This window comes from Rhinopithecus roxellana, unplaced genomic scaffold (assembly GCF_007565055.1).
Source record: "Rhinopithecus roxellana isolate Shanxi Qingling unplaced genomic scaffold, ASM756505v1 contig4090, whole genome shotgun sequence".
NCBI classification, from domain to species: Eukaryota; Metazoa; Chordata; class Mammalia; order Primates; family Cercopithecidae; genus Rhinopithecus; species Rhinopithecus roxellana.
In genome coordinates, this window is record NW_022142979.1 from 271,066 (window position 1) to 286,131 (window position 15,066).

General features: G+C 48.0%; 1 pseudogene; it reads right to left on the reverse strand.

The window, feature by feature from the left end:
- Positions 1–576: 576 nt before the first annotated feature.
- Positions 577–1,689, reverse strand: LOC115895980 (annotated as a pseudogene).
- Positions 1,690–15,066: the final 13,377 nt, after the last annotated feature.

Below are 15,066 nucleotides of genomic sequence, written 5' to 3' on the forward strand. Positions count from 1 at the left end.
AACGAAGAAAGAAAAGGAAGTTGCCAGGGATGGTTAAGGAAGCATCTCCAAATAAGGAATGACATACACTATGGGCTGGGGCTTGTCTAGTTCTGTCCAGGCATGCCGGAGCAAGCTAGGACAACTGATTTGGAACACACACACACACACACACACACACACACACACACACACAGACACATAAAAATAGTGGATAGCAATCTTACAGTTAGAAATTGTGACTTTTTACAATCTTTGAAGAAGAACTTTCCCATTTCTCACAGTGCTTTGTAAGCATTGTCTCCATAAAAGTCAACCTGAAGGCTTCACCACAGTTCCTACATTCTTAAGGTTTCTCTGCAGTGTGAGCTCTTTCATGTTTATGAGGGAATGGGAAAGAGTAAATGTTTTACCACATTTCTTACATTCAAGGGGCTTTATTTATTTATTTATTTTTGAGATGGAGTCTCACTCGGTCGCCAGGCTGGAGTGCAGTGGCACAATCTCGGCTCACTGCAACCTCCGCCTCCTGGGTTCAAGTGACTCTCCTGCCTCAGCCTCCTGAGTAGCTGGGATTACAACCATATGCTATGTTACCTAAGGCCTAAGGCCCCACCTCCCTGTGTTATCTAAGGCCCCGCCCTCTCTGAAAGGCTCGCTCCCCATTGGCCGGGGGGCGGGCCCTGGGCGCCCGGCTCCGCTGGGGGCGGGGCGGCGGGCGGCGGGCGGGGCCATGTACACCTGCAGGGTGTGTGTCCCGGCCTCAGCCCAGCGCCAGCTGCAGCTCCTTGAACGGAGCCGGATCCTGAGCGGGGAACACTGGCGGAAGCGGCGGCGGCGGCCCCGCCCCGGGGCTCCCTTGTTGAGGCTGCGGCGTCTCTGTCGGCTGCTCAGCTGCGCTCTAGTCGGCCCAGGCGCCGCGGCGAGGAGTTAGCGCTGGGAGGCGGCGGCCCGAGGTGAGACTGGCCGACGGGCGACGGGGTCTCCGGACCGGGCGGGGGTCTCTGCGCCGGACGTGGCGGCTCCGAGCTGGGCTCCGCAGAGTCCGGGGTCGGGACCCCGGGTCCGTGCGCCTGGGCTTTGTCTCCGCCTCGGGTGGCACCGGGGACTTCGCGTCTGCTGCGATACCGTCTGGGCCAGCGCGGGGTTCTCGGGCGCCCTGCGGGTGCGGGCCGGTCCCCACTGTTTCCCGGCTCCCCGCGTCTGCCGAGGAGGGGACTGCATGGACCCGGGCGTTGGCTTCTGCCTGGTCCTCCGCGGCCTGGCTCGTCCCCGCGTGCGGCAGAGTCTGCCCTGCATGGACCCACTCATGGAACGGGGTCCGGGTCACCGCGTGTGGAGACTCCAACGCCCTCCCCGCCCTCCCTCGCAGTGAGACTGCTTCGCCAGACTCACCGAGGGGACTGCGCGGACCCTCAGACGAGGGAGTCCGTGACTCTGGGTGGGGGCTCTTTCCTGGCCCCGCATGATGGCTTCCTGAGTGTTTTGTCACTTATCTAGGTGGCTGCGTGGACCCGCGCGCGTGGGTCCTGGCTGCCCTGCTAGTGGGGCTGTGTGTCGCCCCGTGATCGTCTGGGTCGACCCCGCTTGGGACGCGCGTGTAGTGGGGGTCTGTGCGCGGGGTGCGCGGTTGCTGGGGCCGCACTGTCCCCGCCCCGTGATTTATCCTCTCACTTGCTGGGCGGCAGAAAGCGAAAGGCGCGGGCCCGGAGCTGTTTCGCAGCGGCCTCACCGACCTCTGCCCAGGCCGACGGGTTCCGGGGGGGGGGTGAGGGGTTGTCACCGCGCGTCCCACCGCTGCACTTCCTGCTCTGGCCTTCGGCTGGGCTCTGATGGGTGGGAGCAGGGCCCTTCTGCCTGGCGCTTCTTGATTTCTTCCGTTAGTAATGGGAAGAAAAAAAAATCTGGAAAGCCAGATTGAACTTTGTAGCTCTCAGCGCCTGGAGAGTGGAAGAAACTCTCCCAAGAATTTGGCGGGCTGAAAATGCGTTTCACGCAGGAGCATCCACACCCACGGAATGAGGCCAAGGCAGTTACAGTTAGAGGTCAGATTTATGAGGGGGGAGCCACGGTGAGGTCCATAGGTGGGGAGACTCCGACCTCAGCTTCATGGGGAGACCTGATGCTGCCCCTCAGACGCGTATTTCTCAGCCACCAGAGAAAGTGGAATCACTCCTTAGTGAATGCTTTCATCAAACTTTTGAAAAACCTGTAATGTCCTAGGAAGCGTAATCGAAGTGGACAGTTTTCCCCTTTTAAGAGTGTTAAACGTCCCGGAGACAAACAGCAGAAGGCTCAAGGAGTCCAAATACTCAACCTGAAGTTCTTTCTGAACAAGAGATGGTGTATAAGTAACAGGCATACGAGACAAAACTGAACTAATCACCGCAGCTGTGGCTCCTAGCCCTGTAGCATGTCATGCAGGCCCTTTTGCCTTCTCTGCCTTCCGCTGTCCCAGACCCCAAGGCTACAGCGCACCTCCAGTCATCAGCTCCTGCCGACCCATTGCTATGAACTCTGTTTCGGTGGCTCCCTTCTCTCTGAAGTTTTGCTTGTTCTCCTGAAGTCCTGGTCTTTAAGAGCTTATGATCTACAGGGACAGACTGGCTTTGGGCAGTACATAGTTAACTGTAGCACAGCTTGAAAAATGCTCTGATAGAGGTGGGCAGGCAGTTTGTACATGCGGGTAAGTGCGAGGTCCTTTTTCAATACCATGAATCCAAGTATTCATGCTATTTAAAATCTGCAATTCTTTGACTCTCCAGAGGGTTTTTAGATTAATTTTTTTTTTTTTTTGAGGCGGAGTCTCGCTCTGTCGCCCCTGTCGCCCGGACTGGAGTGCAGTGGCCAGATCTCAGCTCACTGCAAGCTCCGCCTCCCGGGTTTACGCCATTCTCCTGCCTCAGCCTCCCGAGTAGCTGGGACTACAGGCGCCCGCCACCTCGCCCGGCTAGTTTTGTATTTTTAGTAGAGACGGGGTTTCACCGTGTTAGCCAGGATGGTCTCAATCTCCTGACCTCGTGATCCGCCCGTCTCGGCCTCCCAAAGTGCTGGGATTACAGGCGTGAGCCACCGCGCCCGGCCTTAGATTAAATTTTTTTCTATTACTTCCTAGTGTTTGTTGCATAGTTCAGAGTACTTGATTAAAACTTACCAGGTCTGCTGGGTGCAGTGGCTCACACCTGTAATCCGAGGACTTTGGGAGGTCTAGGCAGGCGGATCACTTGAGGTCAGGAGTTCGAGACCAACCTGGCCAACATGGTGAAACCATGTCTCTACTAAAAATAGAAAAATTATTTGGGCGTGGTGGTGGGCGCCTGTAATCGCAGCTACTCAGGAGACTGAGGCAGGAGAATAGCTTGAACCCAGGAGGCGGAGGTTGCAGTGAGTGAAATGGCTCCACTGCACTCCAGCCTGGGCCATAGAGTGAGACTTCCTCTCAAAACAAAAACAGAAACAATGTACTGGGTCTACCTCTGGCTCTGGAATTTTCCTGGAAGGTCTTCTCTTCTGGGCTTCATTTTTCTCACTTTTGAGGATTGTAAATGACATAATTTCCAAGAATTTTTGCCCTATACCTTTAATTCTTTCAAGCAAATATAGCAGAGAAAAATTCTCTTCCCCGCAATGGTGTAAGGAAGTCTCTCACAGAAGGGGACACTTGGGTATGGAGAAGACACAGGGTATGTATATATATGTGTGTGTGTGTGTATATATATATATATTTCTTTTTTTTTTTGGAGTCGGAGTTTTGCTCTGTTGACCAGGCTGGAGCGCAGTGGCAGGATCTCCGCTCACTGCAAGCTCCGCCTCCTGGGTTCACTCCATTCTCCTACCTCAGCCTTCCAAGCAGCTGGGACTATAGGCGCCTGCCACCACGCCTGGCTAATTTTTTGTATTTTTAGTAGAAGCAGGTTTTCACTGTGCTAGCCAGGATGGTCTCCATCTCCTGACTTCGTGATCTGCCCGCCTCGGCCTTCCAGAGTGCTGGGGATTACAGGTGTGAGCCACTGTGCCTGGCCGACAGAGGATATATTTTTGAGCTCTACATTTCAGAGTTCTTTTCTCTAGCCCTGGCCTGGGTCCCAAACAGGGAACTTAATTCACTCTATCACTGAAGTATACTCTTGCTTTGATGCCATTGGTATGTCGTCCTAGAGATTTGCTGTGGCTGCCAGGAGTGTTTCATAGTTCAGAACTGCTGCAGCCTCTCTTTTGTCAGTTGATGAGTCTATAAACCATCTTGTTTCCTTTAGTATCATCTCCCTGGAACTGGAAGGTCAGACAGGAAGTTTTCTTAGATTCTAAGTCTCAGTCTTTGCTATCTACCTTTGTCTGTCTCCCATGTCACCTGCTGTTTTTTTTTTTTTTCCCACCTGTTTTTCATTATAATGTTTTTATTGGATAGATGTCTATTATTGCAGGCTACCTCAAAACATTTTTGGATGTTGACAGGATATAAGTATGAATAATATGTAAAAGATAACTTATTCTAGTTCTTTTGAGCAGAGGATTTGGTTTCGATATGTGGCCCTATTAAAGCTTTTGTTAAGTCCAAGTACTTCAGTTCCCTCACCTGTAAAATGGAGTTAGTTGTTAGTAATACCTGTTCTGCCTAACTCAGGAGATTGTTTTGAGGATGAAATGAAATCATGAATGTAATGGAATTTTGTAAAATTTAAATGAAATATTGTATTACCTAAGATTTTTTTTTTTTGAGACGGAGTCTCACTCTGTCACCCAGGCTGGAGTGCAGTGGCGTGATCTCGGCTCACTGCAAGCTCCGCCTCCCGGGTTTACGCCATTCTCCTGCCTCAGCCTCCCGAGTAGCTGGGACTACAGGCGCCCGCCATCTCGCCCGGCTAGTTTTTTGTATTTTTTAGTAGAGACGGGGTTTCACCGTGTAGACCAGGATGGTCTCGATCTCCTGACCTCGTGATCCACCCGTCTCGGCCTCCCAAAGTGCTGGGATTACAGGCTTGAGCCACCGTGCCCGGCCTAGATTTTTTTTTTTTAAACGCCGTATTAAGAATGGAATGAATCTGGGTTTTCCTTTGAAATCCCAAATGTTTAATGTACAGAGAAGTTTTAATGTGTCTGTTGGGGAGCTTCATTAGGATTGTTTTCTATCTTTAATTGGCCAGTATTGTTTTATATTTTAGCATTTTTGGGGACCATCAAAATTTGTGTTTCAGTTATCATTAATATTTTACAAAGTTATTGAATGTGCATGATTTAGTCTTTAACAATCTCTTCAATTATTTACATTCCCATGTAAAAAATGAAGTAATGAGCATCCATGTAAATAACATTCCCATGCTTTACTGAAGCATAATTTCTTGGCATTGCAGTTTCTAAGTGCCCTGTCTTGAGGTTGGGAAAGCTAAAGGGCAGTTAAAGGGCAGTCAGAGGTCAAGGTCAGCAAAGCATCACCTTTGACATTTGAAATCCAGCAGCAGGTATCACAGTGAACCCCATTCCAGCATCCAGGAAGTTTCTCTGCCCTGCCTCTCCTGCAGCCACCTCAGAATCTGTGTCTGCAGTGTTGGTCCTGCTTTCCTGTCTCTCCTCTGCCTTTTCTTTCTCTTCACCAACTTCTACCGAGTGCCTCTGATGTCCCAGACAGTGGCAGTGGGAGTACAAAGGCTAATAAACCCGGCCCTCGTCCTCAGAGAACTTATATTTTCTGTGCAGATATTAAGTTATACTGTCATATATAGTGTCGACAAACATTGATACAGATTTCCTGTGAAGTGCAGAAGCACCGTCGTAGAAGCAGAGAAGCAGAGATGCAGAGGCAGCACTGGTGACTCACACATGGAGAGCTGGAGTTCTTGGTCTAGTGGGATAAACTGACCTGGACATCATTTCAGTGCAGCGGAGTGAGTGCTGGGATGGGCTTCCTCGGGGCATCTGGGGCTGGGTTTGTCTGGTGTTTAGTCTCCTGCCTGGTCCTTAGAGTTTATCAGTAAGATGAGCATTGGGAGGTTTCTAAGTGAAAGGAAAGGCAATCACTTACCTGAAACCTGAAATTTGTAGGTGTTCTGGGCCATTTGTAATTCACTGAATCTGTTTTGTCAGAGCAAGTCTATCAGCTCTTTTGGATGGAGTGTGGCCAGCCCTGCCTTGCCATGTAAGGAAATCGGGAAACGCTTGTCAGGTGACAACACCGTGCCAGACACTCTTCTAGGGGTTTCCACGTAAATCACTGTATTCATTTCTGTTGCTGCTTTACCACATTTCCACATAATTCGTGGCTTAAAATAATTGAAATTGTATCATCTCACAGTTCTGTAGGGCAGAAGTCTGACGTGGGTGTCACTGGGCAAAAATCACCATGTGGTCTGGGCTGCGTTCCTCATTGGAGAATTGTTTCCAAGCGCTTTTGGCCAAATACAGTTCTTTGTGGTTGCAGGACTGAGGTGTCTGTTCCCTTGCTGGCCATCTCTTGGGGGCTGCCCTCAGCTCCTGAGGCCTCTATCTGGTCTTTGCACGTGGTCCCATCAGCTCAGGACTAGCTGGGCCAGGGACCTAGTCAGGCTCTCCAGTTCCCCTGTGTGCATTTCTCTTCTTCCACTCGGAGAAAGTTCTATGCCCTATTTTAAAATATTTTTTTGAGATGGAGTCTCGCATTGTTGGCCAGGCTGGAGTGCAGTGACGTGATCTCAGCTCGCTGCAACCTCTACCTCCCGGGTTCAAGTGATTCTCCTGCTTCAGCCTCCTGAGTAGCTGAGACTACAGGTGCCCGCCATGATGCCCGACTAATTTTTGTATTTTTAGTAGAGATGGGGTTTCACCATTTTAACCAGGGTAGTCGCCATCTCTTGATCTCGTGATCCGCCTGCCTTAACCTCTCAAAGTGCGGAGATTACAGGCGTGAGCCACCTCACCTGGACAGTTCTATGCTTTTAGAGGCTCTTGGGATTAGATTGGACCTCCCTGGATAGCCCAGGATACTTCTCCTAAGGCCTGTGGCAAAGCCCTTTTGCTGCGTGACATAGTCACAGGTCTCAGGGGTTGGAATCTCCCACCACAGTTACCGATCCACTTACTACAGCAGCCTGGGAGGTGCTTTTCATTGCCCCTGGTTAACAGATACCATTTTTTTTTTTTTTTTTTTTTTTTTTTTTTTTTTTTTTTGCAAATTGGCAGGAACATGAAGATCCTTCTTTTTTTTTTTTTTTTTTTTTTTTGAGATGGAGTCTCATTCTGTTGCCCGGGCTGGAGTGCAGTGGTGCGATCTTGGCTCACCACAACTTCCACCTCCCAGGTTCAAGCAGTTCTCCTGCCTCAGCCCCTGAGTAGCTGGGACTACAGGCACATGCCACCAAGCCCGGCTAATTTCTGTATTTTTAGTACAGACGGGGTTTCAGTATGTTGACCAGAATGGTCACAAACTCCTGACCTCGTGATCCACCCACCGTGGCCTCCCAAAGTGATAGGATTACAGGCATGAGCCACCGCACCCAGCCATGAAGATCCTTCTTAAATGAAAAAACCGTTCCTCTGACTTGATGTGAAGCTGTTGGTGAGACTGGTAGCAGTGGAGACAGGTCCGTCAGAAATGGAGCTAAACTTTGTGTTTTGGAGTATTTTGATGGCCTGCCCTGATTATGTAAGTTTTGCTAAGAAGTCATTAGAGTAATTCCTCTACTGGAAGAAACACCCATATGGGGAATTTGGGACCTTGCCTTTTCAAGTTTTACACAAAGGACTCTCCATGGGTGAAAAGTACATGATTCCAGGTCCATTTCTAGAATGGAAACAGCTGCATCAACACAACAGCGATTCACATTCCTGAGTTTGAGAGAATCCGATTGTTTCAAGGCTGAAGCCAAAAGCCCAATAAACAATGTTTGTACCTTTTTTCATAGTTAGGAATTAGGTGCATCCTGTGGTCAAGAAAATAACTGATGGTGATCACCAAGTAGTTTAAAACCAAGCAGGACCTCATTTTATCATGTGGGTGTTTTTGATTTTTTAAATGAAGTTTTTATTTTCCTGTGCAATAAATGACAAGCTCTGACTTGAAATACATTTCCTTTAATAAACCAGAATCTAGGGCCGGGTGCGGTCGCTCACACCTGTAATCCCAGACTTTGGGAGGCCAAGGAGGGCAGATCATGAGGTCAGGAGATTGAGACCAAGCTGGCTATAGTGAAACCCTGCCTCTACTAAAAATACAAAAAATCAGCCAGGCATGGTGGCAGGTGCCTGTAGTCCCAGCTATTTGGGAGGCTGAGGCAGGAGAATGGCGTGAACCCAGGAGGCAGAGCTTGCAGTGAGCCGAGATCACACACTGCACTCCAGCCTGGACGACAAAGCGAGACTCTGTCTCAAAAAAAAACAAAAAGAAAAAATAAAGAAATCAGAATCTATAATCCTAAGGTTCTTAACCCAGCTCTCAGAAATTTATGACGTCCCCAAAATCCTGTGCAACAATTTTGTGTATATGCATCCATGTGTTTACGGGGAGACGATTTATAGCTCTCCATACATTTTCAAAGTGGTTGGATTCCAAAAAATTTTAGAATACGCCACTTGGGCCTGGTGTGGTGGCTCACACCTGTAATCCCAGCACTTAGGGAGGCTGAGGCAGTAGGATCCACTGAGGTCAGGAGTTTAAGACCAGCAACACAGTGAGACCTCCAACTGTGCCAAAAAAAAAAAAAAAATGCTGTACGTGGCGGTGCACACCTGTGGTTCTAGCTACTCGGGAGGTTGATCACCTGATCCCAATAATTTGAGGCTGTAGTAAGTTAGAATTGCACCACGGCACTCCAGCCTGGGCAACAGAGGAAGACCCTCTCTCATACAAAAACAAAAAACCGTATCACTTAGTATACTATTGTTGTTGGTCAAGTATCAGATTTTGATTAAAAATTAAATACTCTTTTTTTTTTTTTTTTTTTTTTTTGAGACGGAGTCTCGCTCTGTCACCCAGGCTGGAGTGCAGTGGCGTGGTCTCAGCTCACTGCAAGCTCTGCCTCCTGGGTTCACACCATTCTCCTGCCTCAGCCTCCTAAGTAGCTGGGACTACAGGTGCCCGCCACCACGCCTGGCTAATATTTTGTATTTTTAGTAGAGATGGGGTTTCATCGTGTTAGCCAGGATGGTCTTGATCTCCTGACCTCGTGATCTGCCCACCTTGGCTTCCCAAAGTGCTGGGATTACAGGTAAATACTCATTTTTAGCAAAGTTGTACAGGCATACAGCTCTAAGAGTCAGAAATTAACAAGTCTTAGGACAAAACCCAGCAATCCCCTACCTTATCCTTCTCTACTCTGATCCCTGCTCCTTGGAGGTTACTGTGTTTATGTTTTAGCTTGTTCTTCTAGATTGTGTGAAAGACAGGGAGATGTCCTACTGTGGAAGACAAGGATTCAGGTTGCTTACCCTTCCCGCTCCTCCTGTTGCCCAGGTTTTTCTCCCCCATCCTCTCAGTATAATTATTGTGATAGTGAGGCCAGGCATGGTGGCTCGTGACTTATCTCAGATTTTTGGGAGGCTGAGGCAGGCAGATCACTTGAAGCCAGGAGTTGAAGGCCAGCCTGGCCAACACAGTGAAACCCTGTCTCTACTAAAAAATGCCAAAATTAGTTGTAGTGTCGCACACCTGTAGTCCCAGCTACTCAGGAGGGTGAGGCACAGGAATTGCTTGAACCTGGGAGGTGGAGGTTGCAGTGAGCTGAGATCGCACCACTGCACTCCAAACTGGGCAACAGAGGTAGACTCTGTCTCAAAAAAAAATTATCATGATAGTGGGATACATAGTACAATAGTGTATCTATTTAGTATTCTTCCTTGTTTTTGGCCCGGAGCTTCTAAAACCATTGTAGCTTCCTGAGCGATAGGAACATCATTGGTTGTAATATTTGGTCTTAGGTTTCAATACCTGACACAAGAGCTTCTAAGACTTTTGGAATCTCTGGGGTGATAGGAGTGTCTTTTGTATGATAATGAGATGACAGGTGGCTTTGGGCCCCTGGACAGGTTCAGGATCAGGGCTGGTTGCCAGAAAGATGAGTCATGATTAAAGAGTTGGATGTATCAGCCTCACCCCTACCTCTAGGAGGGGAGACGAGACAGGCTGGAGATTGAGCTAGTCACGGGTGGCCAATGACTTAATCATGTCTGTTACGAAAACTCCATAAATCCCTCTAAATATTGGGTTTGGAGAGCTTCTGGTTTGGTGAACTCATTTGGTGCTGGGGAAGTGGCACTTCCAGGGACGGCATGGGAGCCCCGACCTCTGCCCCATGGTGTGCTCTGTGCATCTCTTGCATTTGGCTGTTCCTGTGTTCTCTTCTTTGTAATAAACCGGTAAGAGTAAGTAAGTGCCAAGCACTTTGCGTCTGTCACCTCAGGTGTTGTGGGCAGTTGACCGGTTGAAGAATGCATTGCTATTATGTGAGGAACATTGGCCTTTGAAAAAGCAGAACTAGATCCACGTTCTTGCCTGGTAACTGTAACTATCATCTAGTTTGTAAAGGGGAATGCAGTTCACTGAAAACTTCTTATGACAGTAGGGAAAGGATTGGGGTGTCTGCATTGGTTTGTGTCATATAGGTCATATGAAAGAGCATTTAGGCTGGAGGGAGACTTTTCATCTCTCTAACTTTACTTTCACAGGACAATTCCATCATGATTTGAAGATTTTTGAGTCAAAACTACATTGTTCTGCTATGTGTTTTGGGGCAAATTTATACATACAATTTGCTTAAATATTTCAGATAATACAAGAATATATGTGTGGGGTAAAAATCTGAAATTTGCATTCCCCCTTCTCTAGAAGTAACCATTGTGAATAGTTAAGTCTGTATTCCAGCTATTTTGTATATTATAAATACACTGTGAATATATGAGTGTATATATACATGTATGTTTTATTTTTAGAGATGGAATATTGCTGTGTTGCCCATGCTAGTCTCAAACTCCTGGGCTCAAGTGACCCTCTCGCCTCAGCCTCCCAAAGTTTTGGAATTACAGGTGTGAGCCACCCTGCCTGGCCTGCATGAGTATATTTACTAATTGCTAAGTTACTCTGTTCAATACGTGTCTGTTGAACTCCCCCATGTGCCAAGCATTGTTCTAAATACCTTTTACGCACTAATTCACTTAATTTTTAGAGCAGCTCTATTATTGTGGCCCTTTTACAGTGAGGAAACTGAACCACAGAGAGGCTGGGGACGTTGTCTAACATCACACAGCCAGTGCTGTTGGAATTGAGGTTTGAACCCAGACAGCTGGCTTCAGATCTCTTAGCTGTTATCATAGATGACACACCCAAACCTTAGGGCCACCTCCCAAGTCTTGCCTGAGCTCTGCCTGAGCTCTGTGAGAGCCATGTATGTGAGGTTTCTTTCCTTTTTAAGGACACAAGTCTTGGAATTGTCCCAGACCCTGGTGGGACCTCTTGAGGACCAAAAACAGGGATTCTTCAAGCCTGCCCGAAGGTCAGATCTCTGAATTAGCTACTTGGAAGGTAGACGTGGAAGACAGTAATTTTGCCAGAACAAAAAGTCAGGATTGCTGGGCTGACTCGGCCAGATGCGGTGGCTCATGCCTGTAATCCCAGCACTTTGGGAGGCCAAGGCAGGTGGATCACCTGAGGTCGGGAGTTCGAGAGCAGCCTGGCCAACAAGTTGAAACTCTGTCTCCACTAAAAATATAAAAATTAGCTGGGCGTGGGGGTGGGTGCCTGTAATCTCAGGTACTTGGGAGGCTGAGGCAGGAGAATTGTTTGAACCCGGGAGGCAGAGGTGGCAGTGAGCTAAGATTGCACCACTGAACTCCCACTTAGGTGACAGAGTGAGACTCCGTCTCAAAAAAAAAAAAAAAAAAAAAAAAAAAGAGGGAAGGGGAATAGCTGGGCTGACTCATCCTAAGGAAGAGGCCCTATAGCAGCCGTAGGACCTTGGGCACTTGGGTGGAAAAGAAGGAAGGAAAAGATTCACCCATGGCGGTGACCTGGACTGCAGAAACCACACTAAACAGTCCACGTCCTGGAGCCTGGCCACCCCATTTGCTTCTCTTCTCCTTGGGTAGAGGGCGTGGGGAGCTTTCTACCCTGAAGGCTGAGCAGCGCAACTTCTAACCAGGGTAGGCATTTGTCTGTCCCTGGGAATACAGACAGCATTCTCATAACCAGCCCAAATACTCTGAACAGCTTTTTGTAGGGTGGGGCGGGGCGGGGCAGAGGGTCATTTTGACTCATAGGTACCTTTTCCACTTTCACTGCTGATAACCGTGTTACAGATTAAAGTTTTGTTTTTGATACTGGAGAGGATTTAAGAGAGTGAGCTATTATAGCACATCTAAGTCTGCTAAAATAGAACCACGGGGTAGTGTAGGAAAATCTCTTCTAAATTATGGATCATATATGGTGAACGTTAGAAGCCATGTGTACCTAAGTTGAAAAATCAAAACGTGTCTTGTATTTCGGTGACCCCGGTAAGTCTGGATCCCACTGCACCTTGTGTGAACACAGGATGCAGAGGTGTAGGGATCAACAGGCTTTTTCTGGATGTCTTGCGCTTCTCCTTTGGGGTAAAGTGGGGCGACAGTAGGAGCGCACAGCTGTTGGGCCCCTAATATTTGTCAGCTGTTTTACATGTGGGATTCCATTTAATGCAATCTTGGAGGTAAAATTATTTTATTGAAGATGAAGATAGAGGCTTAGAGAAGTTAAGAAAATTGTTCAAGGTCACGTCATTTATTGTTGTTGCTGTTTTTTTTTTTTTTTTTCCGAGACAGAGTTTTGCTCTTCTTGCCCAGGCTGCAGTGCAATGGCGCGATCTCGGCTCACCACAACCTCTGCTTCCCAGGTTCAAGTGATTCTCCTGCCTCAGCCTCCTGAGTAGCTGGGATGACAGGCATGCGCCACCACGCCAGGCTGATTTTGTATTTTTAGTAGGGGCGGGGTTTTTCCATGTTGGTTAGGCTGGTCTTGAACTCCCAACCTTGGGTGATCCGCCCAAGTCGGCCTCCCCAAGTGCTGGGATTAGAGGTGTGAGCCACCACGCCTGGCCAAGGCCATGTGATTTCTTAAGTGGAAAGAAAAAGTACTTGATGAACTCAGAAGTTTGACTTCAAGGCCCTTGATCTTTCCATAACACTGGTTCCTTCCCAGGTTGGTCGGAGTGACTGAAGAATTCAAGGAAGTTGTGTTTTGTGGAAAGAAGACCTGAGGGGTGTATGGTCTTTCCAGGCTTGGAATCTGCCATGCTGGGCTTCTGAATTGTATAGCTTGGCCATATAGAGAGAAGCCCGTCATTTAAGATTTATTCTTTGGGGGAAATAAAGGAAGGCCGCCCACATGAGACAGGCAGAGGCGACTTTCTCAGAGCTGCTGCGGCAAGGGAGTCGGCACCGTCACTTGCGTGTGGCAGAGACTGACATGCAAGTGAGTGGCGGATGAGGAGTGGGGAAGCTTCAGGATGGAAAAGAACGGCTCCCAGTGGAAGCTGTTGTGGGGACTGGAGGCGGCTGTGCAGAAGTGGGGTGTTTTATGTGATTGGTTAGGGGTGCATTTGGCTTTCTCTGAATGATCCTAACTGGAAATAGGGGCCAAAATTAGGGTGGCTGTCAGTTTTGAGTCAAGTCCTGGCCACGTGGGACAGAGTTGTGGATTAGTTTCTGGGTTGTGGAGAGAGAGCAGTCTGGCTTCCTGTTTGATGTACTAGCCTGGCTGGCCTCCTGGCTGTTTACTGTAGATAGGGGTTTGGTTTCCTGGGTGGGCAGCTACAGGTTGTGGTCTGAGTTCTGTCTTTATACATATGATCAGGCATGGTCTGTGTGTATATTCAGTCCCTCATTTTTCTTGTCATTAAAAATATGAAATGACAAATTGGATACATTGGGAACTTTTTAGATGTCTGTGTCCCCTGGAGTAAGTTTTCACGTTCACATTTAATCAGAATGAATATAAACAATTGGGCCATTTATCTTGAAGATTTAAAATAGGAAATCTTCAACAATACTACCTCAGCGCCATTACCTCTCTGCCCATCGTTAGGGAATGTGTTTTTATGCACCGCCGGCTCATCATCCGCCAGTTTGTGGTTGATCCACTTCTCTATACGTCTTGTCTTGTGTGCATCTCATTGTTTGCTAGTGTTAGCTTTCTCCTTTGTCAGTGTAGTTTATTTGTGTAGCCTCTCTTGGTAGGAAGTTATTTGTGGAATTTGTGAATGGAAGGGACCTTGGAGGTCTGCCAGGTCAGCCCAGTGACTTTCAAGATAAATGGAAATACAGGGAACAGTTCCAGCTTCTTTGGTGGCCAAACCAGGAATAGAAAGCAGTGTTCTTTGTGCCACAATGTCATTGGAAGACAACTCAATGTGGGCCTAAAATGCAGAGTAACTAATTTTCATTTATCTCTGCTTCTGACTCTTGTTATCAGACATTTTAAATTGACTTTAATGTGTTAGCAGAAATATGAAAAGTCCTGACTTGTTTACATAGAAGGTACTTTGTTGCCTACTCATTTGGTTGCTTTTTCAACAGGATTGAAAAGACATTGTTATAAACTGAATGTTTATGTCTCCCCCAGATTCTTGTACTGGAGCCCTAACTGCCAGTGTGATGGTAGTGGGGGATAGGACCTTTGGGAGGTGATTAGGGTTAGATGAGGCCATGAGCGTGGGCCTTGGTCTGACAGGATTAGTGCCTTTAGAAGAAGAGAAACCAGGCCGGGTGTGGTGGCTCACACCTGTAATCCCAGCACTTTGGGAGGCCGAGTGGGCAGATCATGAGGTCAGGAGATTGAGACCATCCTGAAACCCTGTTTCTACTAAAAATACAAAAATTAGTTGCGTGTGGTGGCATGTGCCTGTAATCCCAGCTACTCAGGAGGCTGAGGCAGGAGAGTTGCTTGAACCAGGGAGTCGCAGGTTGCAGTGAGCTGAGATTGTGCCACTGCACTCCAGCCTGGTGACAGAGTGAGACTCTGTCTCAAAAAAAAAAAAAAAAAAAAAAAGAGAAAGCAGAGAGCTCCCACTGCCCTGGTGTGAGGAAACAAGAGAAAGGTGGCTGTCTGCAAGCCAGGAAGAGGTCCCTGTCCCGGAACTGAGTTGGCCGACACCT